This window comes from Rattus norvegicus, chromosome 7, assembly GCF_021556685.1.
Source record: "Rattus norvegicus strain SHRSP/BbbUtx chromosome 7, alternate assembly SHRSP_T2T, whole genome shotgun sequence".
NCBI lineage: Eukaryota > Metazoa > Chordata > Mammalia > Rodentia > Muridae > Rattus > Rattus norvegicus.
Window position 1 is genome coordinate 54,050,406 of NC_141540.1, and position 22,488 is coordinate 54,072,893.

A 22,488-nucleotide genomic window follows, 5' to 3' on the forward strand; every position below is an offset into this window, starting at 1 on the left:
ATTCCAATTTTGCATACAGTGGGGGGTTTAAAAAGAGTCTTAAAATATTATTGTTAAGGTAATGGTATAGCTCAGTGGCATAGTATACCTTGTATGTACAAGACCCTGGGTTTGAGTATAAGAAAGAGAAATTGGCTTAGATTCTCCATAACTTTTTTTCAGGGTTAGACAAATACATAGTTAACATCTATTAACCATTTCATCAAGTCTGTTACAGGCCAATAAAAAGTAAAATAAAAATAGATTAAGATTAAAACCATGATTTGTAAATATAGAAAAGGAACAAAATTGCCTTCTATTCTTACTGCTGCTGTTAATAAATTGCTTATAAATTCTAGGAACTGTACCTACCCAGTCTATGCATACTGGTTACAGTGACTAGAATTGTAATGAGAGCTGGCAAACACTCTGGACGTTCTAGTTCATTAGCAGAGCAACTCATCTGAAAACTTAGTTAATGTAATGAAAGCATTACATTAGATGTCTTAGACATCTAATATTAGATGTCTTATTTTTCTAATTCAAAACTTTGGCATAAGTATGCCAGAAGTTCACTGTCAAGGTGACTTACATTCAGTGATTCCTACAATGTTATGAAATTTCCAATATGAATTTCCCTCACTGTTATACATCATTGACTGTTTCTGCTGGAGAGAACTGAGTGAGTGAATGTACAGCTAACTCACATATATAGTTGTGTCTCACAAATACCAAGATAGGCTTCACTTTTCTTCCCCATTTCACTCCAAGTATTTATTTTATTGAGCGACAAGTCAGACCATATATAGAAATGTTATTTTCTATAGCAAAACAATATATTCCCCCTGTGTGAATCTGAAACTCTGATAGTGTCAATATTAAAGTCATGGTACAGCAGTGGGGAGAGGGAAATGAGGCAAGCATTTGTCTTCTGGGCTAGTAACTATTTTTGAGACAGATTCTCACCTCCAACCTAGTGAGTGGCCTGGGTTCAGCTTAAGATTCACTGGCTTGCTCTTCTACTGAGATTACAGGCATATGTCACCATATTTGATGACTTCAGTCACCAATATTTTCCATGTTTCATAGCATTAAAGATTGGGCTAAAACACGTTTTGGGCATTTAATTGCAATGGCTAAGCCGTGGGCTGTTTGTTGGTAACTAAACTAATTTTTAAAGAGTATTATGTTCAAAAATCAATAGGTGCTGTATTTTAAGTAATAATAAATTTGTACTTTTAAAAATAATGGTAAGTTTCCAAGCTCAGATATTTAAATATGGTATGTTCATACCAGTGAATCCAAGAAAAGAGGCTAACACCTATGTTCTCATTTCGTTTACCGGAATGTGCAGATCATCATTCCCCTGGAACCATCCTTTTTGGTTCATATTCAGCAAGAACTCATTAAATGCGTAGTTCAAGTATATCTTACAAAATATGGGAGGACAACTAAATATCCTGCCTTGATCCTTAGTTGACAGCACAGAGAAACAGCTAATAAATCAAGACAGTCAAGAGTAGCGTAAATAGAAACCAGCATATATATGTATGGCATGGTCATGAATGCATTCATTGTTACCTTTGATGTTGTAGAATCTCCTGAGCATATTCTCCACGTAGAGATGTGACTTAGAGTAATTCTCAACACTTAAACCTCCCAGGACTTGGTTAGCAGATCCAAGAAGCCATTCTTGAGATACCATTGCATGACCTGGTAAACCTGGTGGATTTCACTCAGCCTTTGAGGAGGAGATGCTAATGAAAGTCAACTATTGGGTATCACCAAAACTGTGATCTGTGGTCTTTCTCCAGAGCACGACTCAAACTGTCATGGATTGTGGAGGGCTTCTAGGAATTGGGAGCCACTTCTAGGAATTTGGCAGGAATTTGACATTGGTCTAGGACAAAGTAGTAGGCTCAAGGTAAATACAGCCAAGGAATGTATTGTATTCCTTGTATCTTGGTCATCCTGATAAACCCCTAAACACAGTGACCAGGGGACTTTGTTTATTGCCTTGTTTGATTACTTTGTTTATTGCCTTGCTTGTTCCTCTATTACTTTGTTTATGCCTTAGGACTGACTATATACTTTGTGTGTATCTAGAATGATATAAAAGCAGACTGGAAAAAAACAAATAAACCCACTTCAGCTTCAGAACTGGCTGAAGTCATGTTATAGTGTTGTCTAATTGTCTTTTTCTTCTCAATCCTCACTCCCTCCCTCTCTCGAGGCCCTGTTGACTGACTGAGCTGGCTTGGTCAAGGGACTTCTTTGGACATCTCTGACAAATTTTCCTTTCATCTTACATTCATGCTTCAAGTTCCAAGATGTCTGAAGTTTTACAACTTGCAAAGGTCCCAAAAGAGAACTATAGCTAGAAATAAATGCTCAATAGCTATTATTTTACTGTTACTGCCCACCAACTTTTATTCAAGACTTTCTTGAATAAACTGCTACCTTACACAACAGGTATGGGAACCCAGAAAGCCTGCTGGCGAACAGAATGCTTGCATAAGCCAGTAACTAGGTTTTCCATTTCTGACTCAAATAATGAGGGTCTCTAAATCTGCTTTTATATAAACAGGAAGATGATGATACATAATTGTGTCCTAGTAACTGGGAAAAATATGTGAAAGTGTTTTTCACAGCATAATATTGCAACATTTGTGGTTATCAGTTATATGTCATTCCCCTCCGAGAACCACGCTGACGTCTTAAGAAATCAGTGACTATCAAGAGTCCATTTGGCGCCTAATGATCTAGTTTATGAAAACAAAACAAAGCAAGGTAATCAATGAGCTAACCACAAAGAACACTTGGTCCTGCTTACAATATTATGAGATAGGTGAGAAGATAAGTTCACACAGAATCAATACAATTGACTCTCAATGAACAATCAATATATCTAATATGTGTGTGAGGGGTTAATGTTGACGTCACTCTAGCTGATGGTTGCTTTTTACCCAAGCATTGAAGATGAAGAATTACTCAAATCAACTAGGAGGAAAGAGAACAGAGAGGTAGTAGAAATGCCAACAGATTTGGCGGAATAGACGGGAAGGGGTAGGTGGATGGGTAGGGAACACCCTCACAGAAGAAGGGAGGGAGGGTGGGATATGGGATTTATGGATGGGAAACAGGGAAAGGGAATAACATTTGAAATGTACATTTTAAAAAATATAAAAGAAAAAAGTAAAAGAAAGATGGATAAAGGAAAAAAATACAGAAAGAGGTTTTTAGAGAAGGGAGACAGTACTGACATGAGAGTGAGACCCAACGACATTGCAGTTGATAAAACCATGCAGTAGGGAAAGGGAAGATTATACAATGTGGAAGAAGTGAGCTGTCTAGTTCTAAGTGCCCTAGTTCTGACATGATCCTGGGGAAATCAACTGGGAAATGTCAACATTGTTTCTTTAAATCAGATAATATAAAAGCTCAGTGAGAAAACGCACTGGTTATACTTTAAAAATAACCCTGAATTATAAATGAAGGTCAGGATACATTTACAATATGATTTGCTATTAAGTAACTGTGATATTTTCTCTGGTAATTGGACTGCTGTTTTTAACTGTGTATATTATGATAGCCATTGATATTAGTCGTTAATTTACAAATAATGGTTTAATATTTTCAGACATCAGTCAGTTTTTTACAGCCTATTTCACAGTAGCCAAAATATAAATGTAGGACTTGGCCATTCAATATTTCACCCTATGAAAATTAATAGTGCCTCCTATATTCAATAACTTTTATTTCATTATAAATCAAGACTGCCCTCATCATGGGCTCTTTATTATGCTCCCAAACACTGATCAATATAAATCCCAAGGCTCTCTTGATGCTCTTTCCCTATAAAATGGAAGTCTCAGACAATCTTTATCAGAAAAAGTCTCCTGTCTAAACTCACAGGATGCTTCAATCTTTCATTTCCTTTATGATTCCTGAGTCTCTTCTTTCCGTGGTGCACACCCATTCACACTCATTTGCATCCTGCTATTTATGGTATGGACCCTACCTCAAAGGGTCCTTACCTTTAGGGATGTGTTATGCCTATGTTTTCAAACCTACTTTGTGAATCTTAAGCTTTTCACATTGGGATGAAACCTCAGTTTCTTCTTCCATAAGCATATGAAAATATACACACCAGATTTTCCATTTAATTTTAGAGAAAATACTCTGAACTCTCAAGGAAACATGATCTGGTGAGATAGCTCTGCGTGTAAAGCAATTTGCTATGTAAGGCTGATGGACTGTTAGGTCCCAGGGATTAGAAGGAGAGAACTCAGTTCATCAATCTGTTCTCCATGTGTCCACATACATATATACACATAAACACACACACACCAATACATAAAAAATAAACATACACTATGAATAAGTAAATAGATAATTTTAAATAACTTAATTCTTAAAAAGCACCCCAGAGTGAAATAAAAATTCAGTATATACTTCTGTAGGTTATTAATCATAGATAGTTAATTTTCTATTGGTTTAATAAAATTAATTCAATTAGGCATTCTGAGAGAACTGAGAATATTAGTGATGATGTCAAGAGGGAAGAGAGTAGGGGATTTGAAAGAAAAACAAAAGCTTTCACCTTAAAAGTTAGCATAAGCATGGCTGACTTTTGGCATAATGCTTTGTTACCTTGGACATAATTCTCTTTTTAATAGTTTCTTTCACTTTTGAGATCATAATATTATTCCATCATTTGCCTCTTTCCAAAGAGGGTTGAGCTAGACTGACCCCATGACAGGCTGTGAGATGCCAGTGCAGGAGAGTAGGCCTAAGTTTCTGTTTCCCAAAACTGTACAAACCAGTTTCAGGAAAAAAAGACACAGCCTGTGGGCAGCCATTCAGGAGCTACATGACCATCTGGCCTGAGGCAAGAATAGTCAGTCAGCAATGGTTCCAGAAGGTCCCTAGACTTGACTCACAGCAAGGTTTTAGAAAACCCCTAGAGCCCTGTCCAATCCCAGAGCCACCTGTACCCCTAGAGATAGAGCCAACCAATTAGGATAAAGGTCATCTGCCTCCCTCAATTCCCCTAATTTGCCTAAACCGAGCCTTTGCACTCTCCTCTGGGTCACCAGTTTGATGAATGGTTGATCCTGCACGCTGGTAATTTCAGAAGAATAAACACTCTTCCATTTGCATACCATTTGAGTCTAGGGCCTTCATTCAGTGATTATAGACCCGAACATACCATTCCTCTCTCCCATCTATGCTCTTTCAAATTCATAGCCTCTTTGCAAAATTTTTTCTTCCATTTAAGTATTTTATGTACATATTTGCTCTTAAATACACAAATACAACTTTTCCAGTCTATATAATCTTCCTTGTACCGAAAGGCACAACCACATTTGAGAAAAGATCAGTTTGCTTTAAAAGGAAAACCCGTTAAATTTTTGTCTTAAAGAAAGGGATACTTGTTGCATTAACATTTTAGTGTTTCAAAAGAATGCACATAGCAGCCACTACACATATATTCAATAATATCAGTATAAACTATTGTTTGGGAGAAAAAGATAAAGAAGGTTTTTTTCATATTTGATGATACATGTTCTAATTAATAGAGTCGATAAGGGTCATGTACACCTACAGGAGAAGGTAGAAATATGTCATAAGATTCTCCTTAATACCAATGGAAATCCTTCTAAACCCTTTTTACTTTGCTGAATAGAGGTGTCCAAGGCCCATCACAACATTTGCATAGATTATAAAACCCAAATACCTGAACCCTAAGTAAGTGGGGATTGCTTGTCTTCCACGGCTTAACCTGCCTGCTTTCTCTATTGCTGTAAGAAATGCTCAGCTGACCACCTTTCTCTGAAAGTATTTTGTGAGTCTTTCCTAGGTCTTTAACTGCATTATAATCTCTCTGAAGGAAAAGCAAAGACATTTGAAGGAAGCTTTCTAGTTAGTCACCTGAATTCGGGCTGGCTTTACATTAGGCGATGGATAAATATTGCGCGGCAGAAACATCTGGAGAACAGGCTAAGCAACGCAGATCCTCACAGAAACCCGGATCTTAGCTACCTTTCGACTGCAAAGTTTTTGTTGCCTTTGAGTAGAGTGGGCAATAGGTGACAGTTAATTTTAAAGTATTGTATCAAGTATCTTGCAGCTTTCCAAATAAGCCTTCAGTGGAATGATACCATTTGTTATCTTCATACAGATGGCTTTCTGCTTAAGGTGAAACCAAATAGAGAATATTAAGAAGTAAAAGCATTTTCCCTCAATATAATTTTCCAAAAAAAGCAATAGCGGATCAGGTGCTTTGTGGAGGTGTTTCATCGCTTTCAGAACCAATTCCACTCACTCTAAATTCATGAAGCCTTAATGCATCTTTTTCTGACATCAGATAGTGTATCTAGTGTCTTTCAGGCATAGAACAAAAGGTGAGGTTTTTTTTTTTTCCTGCCACACTTCCAGATGCCTAGAAGTTAGGCCCAATTTTATCTACTTGCCCAGAGGCAACACATTTGCTGACAAATGGATGGAGAAAGCACATAAACCGTGCTAAAAATAAAATCAAATCAGTGTTATAAATTGGACCACGTATGAGAGGTGTTTAGCTCCGCTCTTAATAAAAACAAGAAAACGACATTCCGAGGCATCGGCAGCCTGAGCTGCCCACTGCTTTGCTAATCCAGTGGCTGTGAAGTCTTCAGAAATGCACAGAGAGAAGAACATCTGCAGTAGTATTTCTTCAACACAAACCTACGAAGAGGAAATTCTCTCCTTGTTTCCATCCGTGCTCTAGCTGCTGAACCGTCTTTTCTAAACGATCCTTCAAGACTCTAAGTTGGATCACATGATGGTTCCATTCAAAATCCACCATGCTCCCCAGCCCACATCTCAATCATCACAAAGCCAACATGCCCAGCACCACACAGAACCATGTGTCCTTGGCAGAGCTTCCTCGGCTCACTCTACCTCACAATGACCTTTGTTTTCCTGTGAGCCAGGAGGTATTGGACCACCTTGGTTCTGCCTCTGCTACAGGCATTTATTCACATGTATTAGCCATCCTGTTGCAGAAGGCATCCTTTTTCCATCCTCCCACACTGGCACACAATATTGACAGAAGAGAGTAAAGAATTCACATCTTACCTTGGATGCAGAGAGGAGACTTGATTAGCAAATGTCAGTTGAGCAAGGTTCCTATTACCAAAACTGTACATGAAGTGTAGGAGTTAAAGGGGAGATAGAATGACTGAGACGGGCATGGGAAGGACCAAAGCAACAGGGCTAATTCACTCAGCACTATCCACCAGGGGTTTGTAAATGCTTCCTTAGTAAATTCCCACAGTATCCTGTAAAGTGGGCATCTGGGGTATGGTTAGAAACAAAACAGAAAGCATCCAGCATCCTACAGAACGTAAGGTCAGTCTGAATCAGTGTGGTAGTCATGGAGTCCTCATTCCTTAATTCCATAATTTAATGTAATGTTACTGGAAAAAAAAAAGGAGAAATACACACAGCATCTCGGGGACATCTGACAGTTACTTATTCTCTAATGAAAAAATCAACTAATCAGAAATGCTTAAAAATAATATCTGTTTTCATCTCTGTAACGGCTTCACTATTTTGTCCTTATCCAGAATATCTGGTTTTCAGACACATTTTGAAGATGTGTTTTCACACCCAGAGGATGCAAGATCACAGACTGTTCCCAATTATGAAGAGAAGAAACAAACAAGGAAAGAAAAAAATCCGTGTTGCTATGATTTTGAGAGAACACAAGCTATCAAAATAATTGGGGGGAGAATCTAAGTTAAAATTTTATCAACATTTATTTAGAGCCTATCTCTACATCCTACTTCAAAATTCCTTCGACTAAATTTAGTCTTGTTAGTATTCCCGTCTATTACATATGAATCTGTAACATACTACTTTCAAATAAACTAAGTATTCAACATTTGTCAAACAAATTATACTTAGGGTTTCCAAAAATATAAAAAATGTTTTCAAAAATTCCTCAAAGGATTCTACCACACAATGTTTGCTGACCCTTGACATTTCAGGGGGCAAGGTGAAAACTGGTTCCCTTTATAGCACTTGGAATTGAACCCTAGACCCTATGTGTGGTGGACCAGTGCTCTACCACGGAGCTACACCCCTAATATATTTTTGGAAATTGTGTTTTCTGAAACAGAGTCTCACTAGGCTGCCTGGGTAGAGCTTCATATTGGGAGCCTCCTTCCTTAGTCAGTTAAGTAGCTGTGGTCACAGTCAGGATCCTCCAGGTTCAGCTAAAAAACAGTTACAAAGAGTCATCTAACAGGTGATCTAGCACATCTGTGTGATTATGATAGTATCGACAGTCATACGAAGTCTGAACTTGTATTGAAACGTGGCAGAGTCACTATAAAACAATCCATTTTAGCCATGAATGTCTATATTACATAAAAGATGTCTAAATATTTTCTTTTCTCTATTCAGCATAGAGAGGAATCTATTAGCCTACAACACAAGATACAGAGAAAGCATTGGTTCAAAGTGCACATAATCCCCATATCCTTTGAGCGTCCTTCATTCCTTCAACAAATGTCTTTTTCTTTACCTTTCTTTCTTGGTGTTAAACCCCTTATGTAGCCGAGGATGATCAGGAACTAAGTCTGTTCTCTATACCTTTGCTGTACTATGGTTCCAGGTTTGCACTGGTGTATTCAGTACAGGGAATGAGTCCAGCATCCTGTGAATGCCGGACAGACAATCTATTGAGTCATATACTGCCAGACACTCCCTGACAAAAATTTTTTAATTTAGAATATTTTATTACATTTACTTATTTGTTTAGTGTGTGTGGGTACATACATGTGCGCATGTGTGGGTGAGTATATGAGTGGATTCTGGGTAATGACCTCCAGGAAACATTTCTGCAACACCTATCAGTAATCCAAGTATTAAAACGGGTTCTGCAGAAGATCAAGTCTCATGTCTGGTAGTTTCTACGTCTAGGGGCTTCTCGTGGTGTCTGATAAATAAATACATAATGGCAAAATGCAAATGATATAATAAATACAGAATACTATGAGAAATTAATGGGAGGTAGAATCTGCATAAAGAGATCAGATCATATATCTCAGGATGAATCAAGTTTGGGTTAAAGAGAAATCACTTTAAAATTGTCTCTGGGCAGAGAGAGAAGCTAACTGGGAGTAGTTTGTTTGTTTGTTTGTTTGTTTTTTCTGGCATTCTAGATCACAGGATTATCCCTCTCTCTGACATTAGAATTATCAATGAAAGAATCCAGCTTACCTTAGAAAAACTAGAAGCTGCCTAGTTTGTATGCCTACTTTAGAAAACTAACCTTTTTTTCCTACCTGTTCATCAAGATATAACAGGGTTTGAGAATACGTATTTAAGGACAAGTTCTCTTTATCTGCCTGGCAAGATAAACATTTATTAAATACATTCTCTAACCTAGTGGGGCTTATCAACTAACAAGTCAATGGTCATATAAAAGATAATTATAAAAAAATAGATAAATGTAACGCTAAAAATTTCAAGTAGATTACATAATCTCTGAGCTAAAGACAGAGGATAAAAAAATCCTGGAACACGTATCTAAATTGAATTATACAGGATGGATGCCATAGAAGGTAGACATGGTGGGGGATAGGAAATGTTCATGGAGGAGGAACAGCAGAGAAGTCTTAAGGGTAATGAATGATGGAGTGATTCTAGGCCAGGATGTCACAAGGGGCCTTGTAGACCATGTTAACGATTTCCATTAATATTTAAACTTCTAAACGCTTTGGCTCAGCCTCCACTGTTTGTTTCATAGACAAATTTTCCCATCAGTGCTTTATAAAGGGAAAGAATCAGTTATTCTTTGGAAATAGTCTCTCCTCTACAAGTTTATCCATAATGGTAAAAAGGAGTTTAATGGGTTAATCCTGTTTAATCAAAAGGCAGCTCACAGCTACCAGCTAATCTCTCATAAGGTAGCACAACAACACTTGTTGCAAAGTGGTCCCAGATGGACTGTGGACAGAGAGAAAAACGAAAACATGAAAATCCACACAAAATCACCCACACAAATATAGAAAAATAGTATAACTTTGACCAAAATTTTTCTTCTTAATACATTTTATACATTTATAGCTAACCTATTAAAATATGTTGCCACTGCAAATTACTATTATTTGCACTGTAGTCATATGCTAAAGATATTTATTGCTATTCGCTGAGAAAATATAATACATTTAAAGAAGTGTTTTTAAATCCAGTTTGTGGGGCTGGAAGTATGGCTAAATGGTTAACAGCACACAGTGTGATGAAAAGAACCCAGGCTCAGTTCCCAGCATCCACATAAGGTGGCCTGTAATACCAATCTGATGCTCTTCTCTGATCTTCAAGCAGCTGCACCATGGTGTGTGTGTGTGTGTGTGTGTGTGTAGGGGGCCACGTGCATGTGTGTGTTGTGTATGTCTTAATTGGTAGTAACCAGGATATTTTTTTAATTAACTAGGTAAAAAAATAAAATAAAATTAAGTAGCCAGTGTGAGACTATAAAGGGAAATACTTGTGTGCATATTTGCTTAATGTAGGTAAATGTTACTTAATGTAAGTTAAAAATGTTACAAAATATCATTAGTAGATTCATTAATTACATTTTCTATCAAATGTTTCCTTCTTATTGTCCTCTTGGGAATAAAGAATCAAAGTGAGGAGGATCTTTTAAAACCCTGTAAAACTCACTTTAGTTTCACATGAACTAAAACTCAAAGTCAGAACACACGGTGCATAACAGACAACAGAACACAACGCTGTTTAACTCCACTGATAGGGAACACATATTAACCTGTCACTTGCAGACCAGAGTGCCGCAGCAAACATGACTCCATTTTAAAAATATGGTGCTATTATTAAGCTTATAGAGAATCTCGGGGAAGGAAAAAGTGGGTCACTTAAGATTGACGCTTTAATTATCTCTTAATAACTGCTGCGGCAGATTAAATGGCAATGCGGTTTCACACAGGACAATGAGCATCTATAAGCACCTGTTTTACTATCTCAGAGTGACCTAGGCAGGCTTGGGTTATTATCTTCTTGAAACCAGGATATGAAACAAGATAAAGGCAAAATAATTTCCTGTTAATACTTCAAGACCTCTGTTGTCTAAATGATAATCGACACAAAATGATTTGTTTCATTATGTCCTTGGTATTTATTTACTTGTGTCTCAAAATCTAAATTAGAGTTTTGTAGGTTATAACAAAAAATATACCCAAAAGGAAATTACATTGAAAAAAGTCATTACTGCGATAAAGACCCACTGTGTTCCTTCAAGTCCATAAAAATAATAAAATTGGGGTGAAGGCATGTACTTAATTCTCTCAGAAATTGAAAAGAAAAAAGTTTACTAAGATCACCAAAAGATGTATAGAAAGCAGATAAGGGGCATATTCTAACATACGATAATTAAGATTAAAAATATTTATCCATAAAGTATGGATTCAGTATGTATGGAGTATACAGAAATAGTTTCCATTCACTTTATGCTCAATATTTAAAACCCTGATCCCACTATAGCATACAGAGAAACAAGGGATATATTCTTCAGAAACAAACCCCATATACTTAGGACATGGTGAGATCATATATGATTATAACACTGGAAATTTCTTGGTGACTGCAGAATGCTCTTAATCAGAATGTTAGGGCAGAGTAAAAGTCAATGAAGCAGCCCTGGGTGGTTAAGTATAGAGACCTGGTTCTGCTCACTGGTTTTTCCTTTGACAGCAATGCCTTTGCCTGACAGTCACAGGGCTGGTTCCTCATTATTTTATGTCGCGACTTCTCTATTTTTATTTTCTCAATATTCCCAACCTATAGTTGCTTGATTTATTAGTTCAATTGTGATTTCCTGGTGATCACTACTACTTGAAGCCAGTATGGTTTTATTTCGTTGCTGTCACTAACTTTCTGTCTTTTCTCCTATCATGTAAACTCCATAACATTAGAATACTTACCTATTATGCTTATGCCTTTTTTGTCCGCATCCAAACCATGCTTGGCACATGTTAGGCACATCCCTATACATACTGAAGAAATAATACGGGCTGGAGAGATGGCTCAGTGGTTAAGAGCACTGACTGCTCTTCCTAGAGGTCCTGAGTTCAAATCCCAGCAACTACATGGTGGCTCACAGCCATCTGTAATGAGGTCTGATGCCCTCTTCTGGTGTGTCTGAAGACAGCTATAGTGTATATAATAAATAAATTTTTTTTAAAAAAGAAATAATACTGTGGTTTGATACATTATATACCAACCAGTGCCAAACAAGTAGTGACATTGTTATATTTGTATTTCTGAATCAATATTTAGAAATAATATGTCCTCTTGGATCCTGTCATTTCAAGTGAACGAGCCTCATGATTCATGCTTATATCACAGTAATATGATGTTCTAACTGATGCAAACTTTGGGGGAGAAAGCTTAGCCTTTAGGTTTTCTATCTCCATTGTTATCCACTATGGGACACCCTCTAGTCTTCTTCATCTGCCATCTATATGTTCAAGCATAGTGTGAAGCTTATAGATAAGTATTGGCCAAAATTTACCTATATCATAGTATATTCTATGACACTGACTAAGTTACTTAAATGATCTTTTCCATAATTCTTTTATTAGAAGATATGGATATATTATTAATAATATCAATGACATTTAAATAGAATTCAGAATACAAATCATTTGGGAAAGTTTATGATATGTATGGCAAAATAAGAAGGTGATGAGGTTTTCTTCCCCAAGAGTCCCTACAAAGTTCTAGTCTATGCTTCAAACAATTTTCCATTATTTCCGTAAGCCAACTTCAATGATAATTTCTATCTGACATCATCCTAATCTGACATCATCATAATACAGTGGTAACTAAAAGAAAACTGAATTATGGCATAGTTTTTTAAATTCTTTTTTTTAAAAAATCAAGTGTGCTTGTTTAATTTTAAAACATAAAACTAATCCCCTCAAAAATTAGCATAGCAGAGATAGCAGAATATTAAACCTTCCTTATCCTTCCAATAAGAAACACTCTATTTAATAATTACTTGTTTTGTTTGTTTGTGATCAACAAGAGTGAACTTAGTCCCTCATATGGGGATGATTATGAAACATGATTTTCATTATTAAGTACTAAGGCAATATAAATCAATAAACAAAACATATAAGAACATGCTAAGTATATAATTGAAGTCACCAAAAGCACCCGAGTCTTCTTTATTGCATCTGTAAAATGGAAAAATCTACTATAATGATCAAATAATGTAACACAAATATTTACCCAATACAGAATTATGTTTCAATCAAGGTAAGAAGAATGCATTGCCAAGGGTAGTGTGCAGAGCACTCCATGCTAGGTTAGCACTTTTTGTTTTAAAGTACAATTGTTCATTTTCTGTGCAGTAAGTTTGGGTCTAGAATTTATGCATAAGAGAGGCCTAAATATAAAAATTATCAAAATTACTCCAGTCTTGGCACATTCCATTAAGCATGTCAATTATGTAAACATGTTAAGAGCATGCTCATGTACTTACATATAAATGTTTTATGATGCTAATGTATATAGTTTACATGCTACATGTCTTCGTTGTTGAAAAAACTGAATAAAGCTGGTAATGGTGAGAATAGAGTTATGACTAGTAGCCTTCTGGCACACCATCTATAGGGACATATGTATGAAGATATCATAAAGAAAGAAAAGGTGAGGAGAGGGGAAGAAAAGGAGGAGTGAAACGAAAGGAGAGTGCAGGAAGAAAACGGTTGTGAGAGGAGCTGGTCTTATAGGAAGAAAGAAATAGCAGAGGATTCCTGGAGTATTGCCAGAGAGCTGAAATAATATTTCCTACTCATGCAGTAAACAGTAAAATGCTTCAATGTATAAGTACAGGTATAAATGTCTGAAGTCAAGAGAAATAAAATGGTTCCTATGTGTTCAATGTGTCCTTGATGACAGAATCCCAAAGACATGGCAGGACTCATCTCTCTCCTTGTTCCTGGAGAAGTCAAGCTCTCTGCTACCATCAATATTTATTTTGTGTTATCTAGGAGTTGCTCGGAAAGTAGCCATGACTTCCTACAGGGGAAAATCATTATAAGATAAGATGACATCTATAAAAACAATGCAAAACTTTTAAAAAAATGTGGTATAGTTTGGGTTTAGGGGTGTGCTGGCTGTCTTTTAAAATGTCACAGTTTGATTGCTAGTCTTAGACACATCTTGAGGGGATCTGCTTGACTTTTAAATTTTTTTTATCTTTATTAACTTGAGTATTTCTTATTTACATTTCGATTGTTATTCCCCTTCCCAGTTTCTGGGCCAACATCCCCCTAACCCCTCCCCCTCTCTTCTATATGGGCTTCCCCTCCCCACCCTCCCCCCATTACCACCCTCCCCCCAACAATCACATTCACTGGGGGTTCAGTCTTGGTAAGACCAAGGGCTTCCCCTTCCACTGGTGCTCTTACTAGGCTATTCATTGCTACCTATGAGGTTGGAGCCCAGGGTCAGTCCATGTATAGTCTTTAGGTAGTGGCTTAGTCCCTGGAAGCTCTGGTTGCTTGGCGTTGTTGTTCATATCGGGTCTCGAGACCCTTCAAGCTCTTTCAGTCCTTTCTAAGATTCCTTCAAAGGGGGTCCCGTTCTCAGTTCAGTGGTTTGTTGCTGGCATTCACCTATGTATTTGCTGTATTCTGGCTGTGTCTCTCAGGAGAGATCTACATCCGGTTCCTGTTGGCCTGCACTTTTTTGCTTCATCCATCTTATCTAGTTTGGTGGCTGTATATGTATGGGCCACATGTGGGGCAGGCTCTGAATGGGACTTTTACATTTTAACATTATAATTTAAGCAAAACATTTAAAACAGATCCCTACATTGCTTGGCACGTGTGGCTCAATCAACTCCTGTGGACAGAGTTGAAACCCACATGTTTTTATGCAGACAGTGGTCTGTTTACATGTATATACTTTTATTCTAAAATCTGTGGCCTTATATTCTAAATATTTGTTAAAGTAGCATGGTGATGGGACTCTATTTATAGAAGAGGTCCAAAATGTTCTAGAAATATGTTCTAATGCCCAATGGCTGGCTTTATTCGTTCCTCAAATCTGATGAAAATGCTAGGGATTAGGCAGGAAGCCAGCCTGGTAAGCCAGGATCTGGCAGAAACACTATGTCAGAAACGAATTTCAGTGCTTTGCTACCTAGCCTTTCTACTGAGAAACTGTGTCAACTTCGCTTCTTAACAATGTTGCTAACGCAGAACCGAAAAAGTCTAGGGCCTGAATCCCTTGCTCTGCTCCTTGTTCTTGAATCAAAGGCCATTAACCATTTGTTTAAATAGCACTCCTGGATATGTTTCCCCCCCTTTTCCCCAAAGATAAGCCACTAGGTAGTTCCTGTGCATCGTAGTAGTAAATAAGCCCCTAGCACCAATTTCACTGTATAGACGTTGGAGGCCAGGACTTGAAAAAAATGACACTCAGTTGCTGAAGAGTAACGATTCCTAATGCTCATTTCAGTTGTTATGCCCTGTTGGGCTGCCTCCTTGCTCGCGCGTTGCCTGTGAAGTAAGTTGCATGCCCAGCCAGAGCTGCTTTTTTTTTTTTTAATATTTTCTAAGGCTGCATCTTTAAAACAGCCTCCCTGTACATGTTACTTCAACACAAACCCTAGAAATGCAGAAGGGTGTTATCAAGTATCTGTAGCCAAAAGGGTGGACTGTTTTACTATTTAAAGGTCTTAATCACAGGCACATTTGGTTTTGAGAAAGTATGATTTGGATGGAATTCTTTTGGGGATGGGGGTGGGGGTTGAGGGATGATTTCGTGTAGCTGAAGCTAGCCTGTTTAGCTAAGAATTGCCTAGGTCTTCTGATCCACTTGCCTCAATCTTCCAATTACTGAGGTTTCGGGGGTCCACCTCCATGCCTAACTTGGAACTCTTGTTCCGATAAGTACTTGAATATTAGCCTCGGGTGTTAAGTAAAACAAAATGCTCTAGCAACTCCTGGTTTAATGGCCTTGACTTTGGCTTATATAACCTGTGAGGAATTGAAAGAAATTCCTGAAGGAGAGGTTGTTTTAAAAATGGCCTTAACATTTTATGTAAGCGACTGCACCGCACACCCAAGGGTTAATAAGAGTCTTGCACAGCTGTGTGTGTGCAGAGTCTTTCCATGTGCTGTTGTCTTCTTGTTGATGGAGGAATCTCCGAGTAGCAATTAGTAAATGCAATTACCTGCTTCCTATCTAGGGTAGGCGTGGATCACAGGTAAGAAGGAAGAAATGAAATTCAGGCAAAACAGGATGCTGTAGTCTGCAGGGGCACCTGGGTAATTCACTAGGGGATTGAAGTGGGGGTAGTCTGATCCTGTCTCTGTTACCATGAAACTGAAATCATGGCCACTGTCAGGGAGAGTGAAGAAAAAACACAAAGACGGTGGCTATCACTTAAGCAATTCAGGGAAAGTATGTTTGACATTTAAAAAATCTTCAATGATATTTGTCTTCGAGTGTGTGTGTGCACATTTTTATCCTTAATTAAGTAGCTGAATTGTTTAAGAGGGAAAATAAAATATTTAGTTCTCACAGAGAACAATATACAACCAGTTTCTCCCTTTGGCAAAAAGAATTAAACAAATGCTAGACATGTGAGAATCATCCATTAAGCTCTATTTCACAAACAAGAGCCATAGGTTCACAAAGACAGTGAGCGCCCATTTCTGTGCCATACTGGATGGTATTTATCAGATATTTCAATCCAGAATTAACTCCTGACAGAGGCTCTTAGCTAAGTGTTTTGTGCGTATCATTTGCATCAGTAGCAATGCTTGTAACCTAGTACATGGTAAGGAATGTTGTCTGACAGGGCTGCTAAGAAAGTTATTGAATTACATCTTAACAAATAATCTTACCTTATTCTGAGACTGGTTTAAAGGGCATTCTCACTGCATGTGGAAATTCTCCATCCCTTGTTTACCATAAAGGGTTGAAAACTAGATGATAATTTTTATCTTCGCATGCACCATAATTTTCTGGAGACCTCTTTTGACATAGTGCCTCCCTATGCCCACGATCAGTACAACAACCGTGCTCTTAGTGTTACGGCACTTACAGAAATAATCAGCATTCTTCCTTTACTCTTCATACCATAACCACTGAGCTGACAATTTTCTAAACCCCACCTGTCAATTTAGAGAATGAAAACAAAGTCAAAGAGAATTGGAGCTGATCTACACCATTCAAACTTGAGGTAAAAGTAAGTACAAAAGACACAGAGATTATGGCTCCATATGAGCTTTGAGTTTCACAGAGGGGCAGCCAGAAACTCATAACGGCATCCAAAAATGTGCTTGTTACTCTAAATTGGTTTTTATAGTCTTTCAGAACTGTCTTAAGTGTTGTTTTCAAATGAATGAAAACTGGCTGTCACTTTAAAAGATTCCTTTGCTACAGGTTTTGAAAATTATATTTTATAGTGCATGAACAACACTTTCATTGTTATTATTTCTACAACACAGCAATTTATTTTCTCATACACTTTAAGGTGTGTACACCCAACATGCGTCAGGCTGCATGGGTTCCAGGGCACCTATGAACGCAGTCTAAAACACGTTTTCAGACAACAAAGTCATCTTATAATGGTGGACAGCCCTAATTTTAAAAGATTTTTTGTTTTATTTTTATTCTTTGCAACAGAAAAAAATCAATGTTCCATTTATATAGATAGAAAAGAATGAAACTTTTCTGGATATCGATACCCTAACTTTAAAGAAGTTTATGTTCCCACCGATAATGGATTCATTTGAGTACCGTGCTATTAATGTACTGGGCTATTATTGCTTACTTTACAGCCAATGAAAGTAGTCTTTCAAGACCTCTCTGTGAAACTAAAGGAGAATAGCAGTTCCCTTTTATTTGGACATATTACAATTCTTTTGAGGAGAGCGCACGTGTTAAAGGAAAAGGCTTTGGATAAAGTTTACGTAACAAAATGAAAAACATCAGTCATCCCTTGAAGAATTCAGATGTGAAGATACTGTTCTTTTTCCCTCCCCACTCAAAAAAAAGCAACGCTAATCATGCCATAAAACTACAAAATGAATGAGCACGTTACATAGAAGCAAACGGTCACCGAAACATCTGAAACAGACTGTCATCAATCATATCCAAAACTAGCAATATTATGACTTCAACTTCTGCTGAGTGTATGGAGAGGAACACCTTCTTATACTGAGAAGTCACTCCATCACCTCTTCCCCAGTCTTGGGAAATGCATGCCAGGAAAAGGGATGCTGTTGGTGCACGTTTATCTTGTCTTAAGGTATCCTAGGTTTTCTCCCCAAAGTTTCATTAACATATTCCTAACATGTTGTTACCTTCCTTTGACTTGTACTAGAAAAGTGAGTACCCCCAGTTTTCAATATACTATAACTTACTGTCTAACTGTTATAATTATAACTTACAATCTCACCATTTAAAGAAGTATTACATAATTTTAGAATATGTGTATATACTGAAAATTATATATATATATAATTAAATCAAAATCTATGTATTTATACTCATGTGTTTTATCCCTGCGTAAATAGATTTGGCTAATTTTAGTGAAAATAAAATTGGCTAGAAGTCATCTTGTATCCAATAAATCATCAATGCAGACACATTAATGACTAATCAATCATCAAAATATTTAAAACACAAGTGGATCAGGTGTTTAATGCAAAGGGCATTACATTTTTGTAAAATGTTTGTTAAGACCTATAACTACATTATAATTTGGTATAAAGCCCATGTTTCGTCTAGGCTACCCATAATATTAGATAAAATTCTCTATTATGTAATCAAATTGTCTTATTGTGCTTTTTAAACCCCACCTTAAACTACGTAATAAGTACCATTAGGAAGATAAATACCATGTTACAAATTAGAATTAATAATAACTCTGCCCAGGTGTTGCATAAACTGGAAAGCATAAGAATCAGAAGATTCTTTGAGATTTATATAAATTACCTCCTTAAATCTAAGTCCTTTCCCATAAGATGACTATAAGAATCTGTTTTGGGGATATACTCTGAATCGATTTAATATACTGTCATCAAAAGAGATAAATTGATATTATTTCAGTGTGTTCTCAGACTTACAGGAAGTTCAAATTAACCTTCAGATTTCCAAAGCATTCCTCATTTTATTTATTAACCTCGCAGCTCATTTTGCAAGCATAATTAAGACAAACTAACATTTCCTAGTTTTATTTTTTGCTAGCATCAAGTCTAATATGCATATCTGAAAAAGTAAATAGCACATCTTCTCCTTAAAAAAAAAACTGATTAGAACCACCTGATAATTTAACCAGCTAGAATCGCTAACACCTTCTATGTAGACATCAGGTTAGAAAGTAATATTGAAACTATCATGTGGTATATCAGTACTAGGATTTCCCTTCTAGAGTGGCAGTCTTCAGTTCTGATAAAGATATCTTAAATTATAATTATCATTACCACTCTAAAGCATTACTAAGACTTACTACACCATCATCTTAAAGGGTAAAAAAAAATAGGGGTGTATAAAATTCTGACCATGAATTTTCTGTATCATTTAAATTCATTTAAAGTCTTGAACCCGTTTGATACATCTTACGATTAGGTATGACTTGCAGTACACAGAGGCTCAGTTTTCAGAAGTATACGGAAAATATAAAACTTCACATTCATAAACAGCTCTGTGCATGCTGTTGATAGAATTAATATTTTACACAGAGTCATGCAAATAAATGTCACAAACCAAGCCCGCACTTTCACATTTCCCCAGTACAGTGCAAAAACAAGCAAACAGAATCTTATTTTGTTCCCACAGAAAGCTACTTCTTTACGTCTTTTCATGCCTAAACTTGTAAACTCAGCTGTACACACACATGAAGTAATTAAGTGGTTATCCTTTCGTCCTTGTACCCAGAAAAGTGTTCCCTTTGAAAAGTCATAGATCTCAGCAGAGACAGCGCATTTTCAAGAAGTCATTTAGTTGCTGAGCTTTAGACAATTTTCCCGTGTGCCTATGCGTGAGCGACATGAGTGTGTACGTATGGTGTATTGAGTGTGGTGTGGAGTGTGTGTGTGTGTGTATGTGTGTGTATGTGTGTGTGTGTGTGCACATGCATATGTACGTGAAGTCTGCTAAGGTAGGTGAGATGATCATCTGGAATAGAAAACGGATTTGAAAATAATGTACAATATGAATATTCACCAATACACAGGCCAATTTCATCGATGCCACATGAAGTCAGCTCTTTCCTAAGTTTGTGTAGAAACTTACGAGTTAAAGGTATGCGACTGAAAGGACTACCTGGGGTGCCCAGGCTGGTGTGGGAGTTGGGATAGAATTAAGAAGGGAAGATTTCCCCTTCTTATCTCAAATGGGCATTTAGGAAAAAAAAATAAAAACTACGACTTGGCATTTCTCCTGGTAAATCAGAAAGATTTATCTTGGAACGAGCATCTGCTGCCTTCGATCTGCTCTTGCAGAACCCACTTGCAGTGCCTCCCTGTTACATATAACTGGATATTTCCCCTCACAACCCCCCCCCCAGCTGTTGGTAATCGCTTATCAGTCTCTGAGGAATAACAGGAAAACAAAGCTTAGATCAGAGATGATGGAATTAGAGATTGCAGAAGCTATCATCGAGACTCTGTCTAGCAAGTAAGATGTGCTTGACCTGTCTGACAGTTATGGAAGTTGTTGTTGTTGTTGTTGTTGTTTTCAATAGCTTTCTTTTAACAAGATGTGAGAAGAGAAATGTTTTCCCCTTAAGATCTTTTAAATTTGAGACCATCTTCCCCATTACCTCCTAAACTTTCTTCTAGTCCAAGAGGATTCTGTCAACTGAGCCTACATCTACCCTCTGAAGGGAACAGGAAAACTGCAGAAACATCATTTTTATATCTACTCAATATTTTCATATCAAAAGAGTGTGTCAAGAGATGAATTTAGTAGCTAGACAGTGACATGCGAATGCAGCCTTAAAAAAAAAAAGGTAAAAATGGAATCTCATACACAAAGGCAGCGTTACCACAAAAGTTAAACTTCCAGTGTTTCACCAAAGGGTTAAGGTTAGGGAAGTGGACATCAACATGTCCACAAAAGCTAAACCAGATTAGCAAGATCAAAGTAAAATCCAAGTCTCCTGGTAATTCTGGTGTCACTTGCAAAGGTTTTGAAACTTCCCATGTTTTTACCCTGCCACTGTAGAGGCTATCTGGACAAATCTTGGGAGGGTGATGATCCAGTTTTAATTTTACAAACTCAAGAAGCCCTCAAAGTTCAGACAGTGACAGTGATGTGCTCTCCCAAACTGTCAGCCCCATAGGACAGATGCAAACAAGAAGAGTCTGATAGCAGGCACAGGAGAGTAGCTGCAATTAAGCAGTTGAAAGTGGGTTGGAGTGTTGGGTTATTTTTGTTCCATTTGTAGCCTCTTGCTAGAAGGAGATGGAGTCAAACTTGACACTTCCTTTCTGAGAGCAGGAGCTGCTCTCCTTGTCTACTCTCAATTCAGTTTAATTCCCTGTGTGGCTTCATCCTTTCCTGGACTCATATTTTCACACGGGGTTGCAATCTATCCTGCCCTCCAACAGAAAGAAATCTTTTTCTCTTCTTCGCTGCCCTTCTTCCCTGTAAGAAAGACGATCCTCCCCCAACCCAGGGAGTGGGGGGTGGGGTGGGGGCTGTGCTGGCTTAGAATGGGAGGAAGGGGAGGAGAGAAGGGGGCTGATGGTGGAGCACAGAGGAGAGAATGGAAGAAGCAAGAAGATGGGGGATGCCCAACATCAACTCCTGGCTCTGAATCACCAGCCCTGTGCAAAGTGCTTTTCCCGGAGATGCACTTGTGTTCTCGCATCTCTCACAATAGGCTTACCGGGGGATCCCTACCTAGGTCTCCCACCGCCACAAATCAAGTGTACCTAGGTCTTTTCGATAGATTCAAGCTCAGAGGTACCAAGGTACCACCGAGGTGGCCGCGCTGCCGGTGGGGCTGCCTTACCTGGAGCGAGGACCGGGAGGTGGTGCGAGTCTTGGTCCCCGCAGCTCTCACCGCGGACCGGTGCGAGGCACGCGAGTACTCTCGCTGCCTCCGCTCTCAGAGGGGCAGCCTGCAACACAAAAGGGGTGTGTGGGTGTGGGTGAGGTTTTCTAGGGCCACCAGCTGGTCCCAGCTGGCCGCCCCCGCCCTGCACACACCCCTTTGGGGAGCTGAGCCCCCTGTCGGGTGAGCAGGACCCTGGGGGCTTGCCCTGGTTACAGCCTCAAGTTGCCCACTGCCAACTGCCGATGCTGCCGCTGCAGGAGGAGGTGGAGGAAAGACACTGGGGGCTGAACTCGGTCAGAGCATCCCCACACTGCAGCTTCTCCAGGAATCCCTCCAGTGAGGAGGCGGCCGCCCATCATCTCCCAGCCCAGGCTGTTGATTGGTTCCAACCAAGGTACGCTGCT

General features: G+C 38.2%; 1 protein-coding gene across 4 annotated transcripts in view; it reads right to left on the reverse strand.

The window, feature by feature from the left end:
* The window catches only part of Syt1 (synaptotagmin 1), a 547,682-nt gene extending 525,284 nt beyond the window's left edge, over window positions 1-22,398 (reverse strand). For 3 of the 4 annotated variants that reach the window (XM_087555884.1, XM_087555882.1, XM_087555883.1), the window contains exon 1: window positions 22,040-22,398. The gene's annotated coding sequence lies outside the window, so the exon portion shown is untranslated. 4 annotated transcript variants of the gene reach the window in all.
* Window positions 22,399-22,488: the final 90 nt, after the last annotated feature.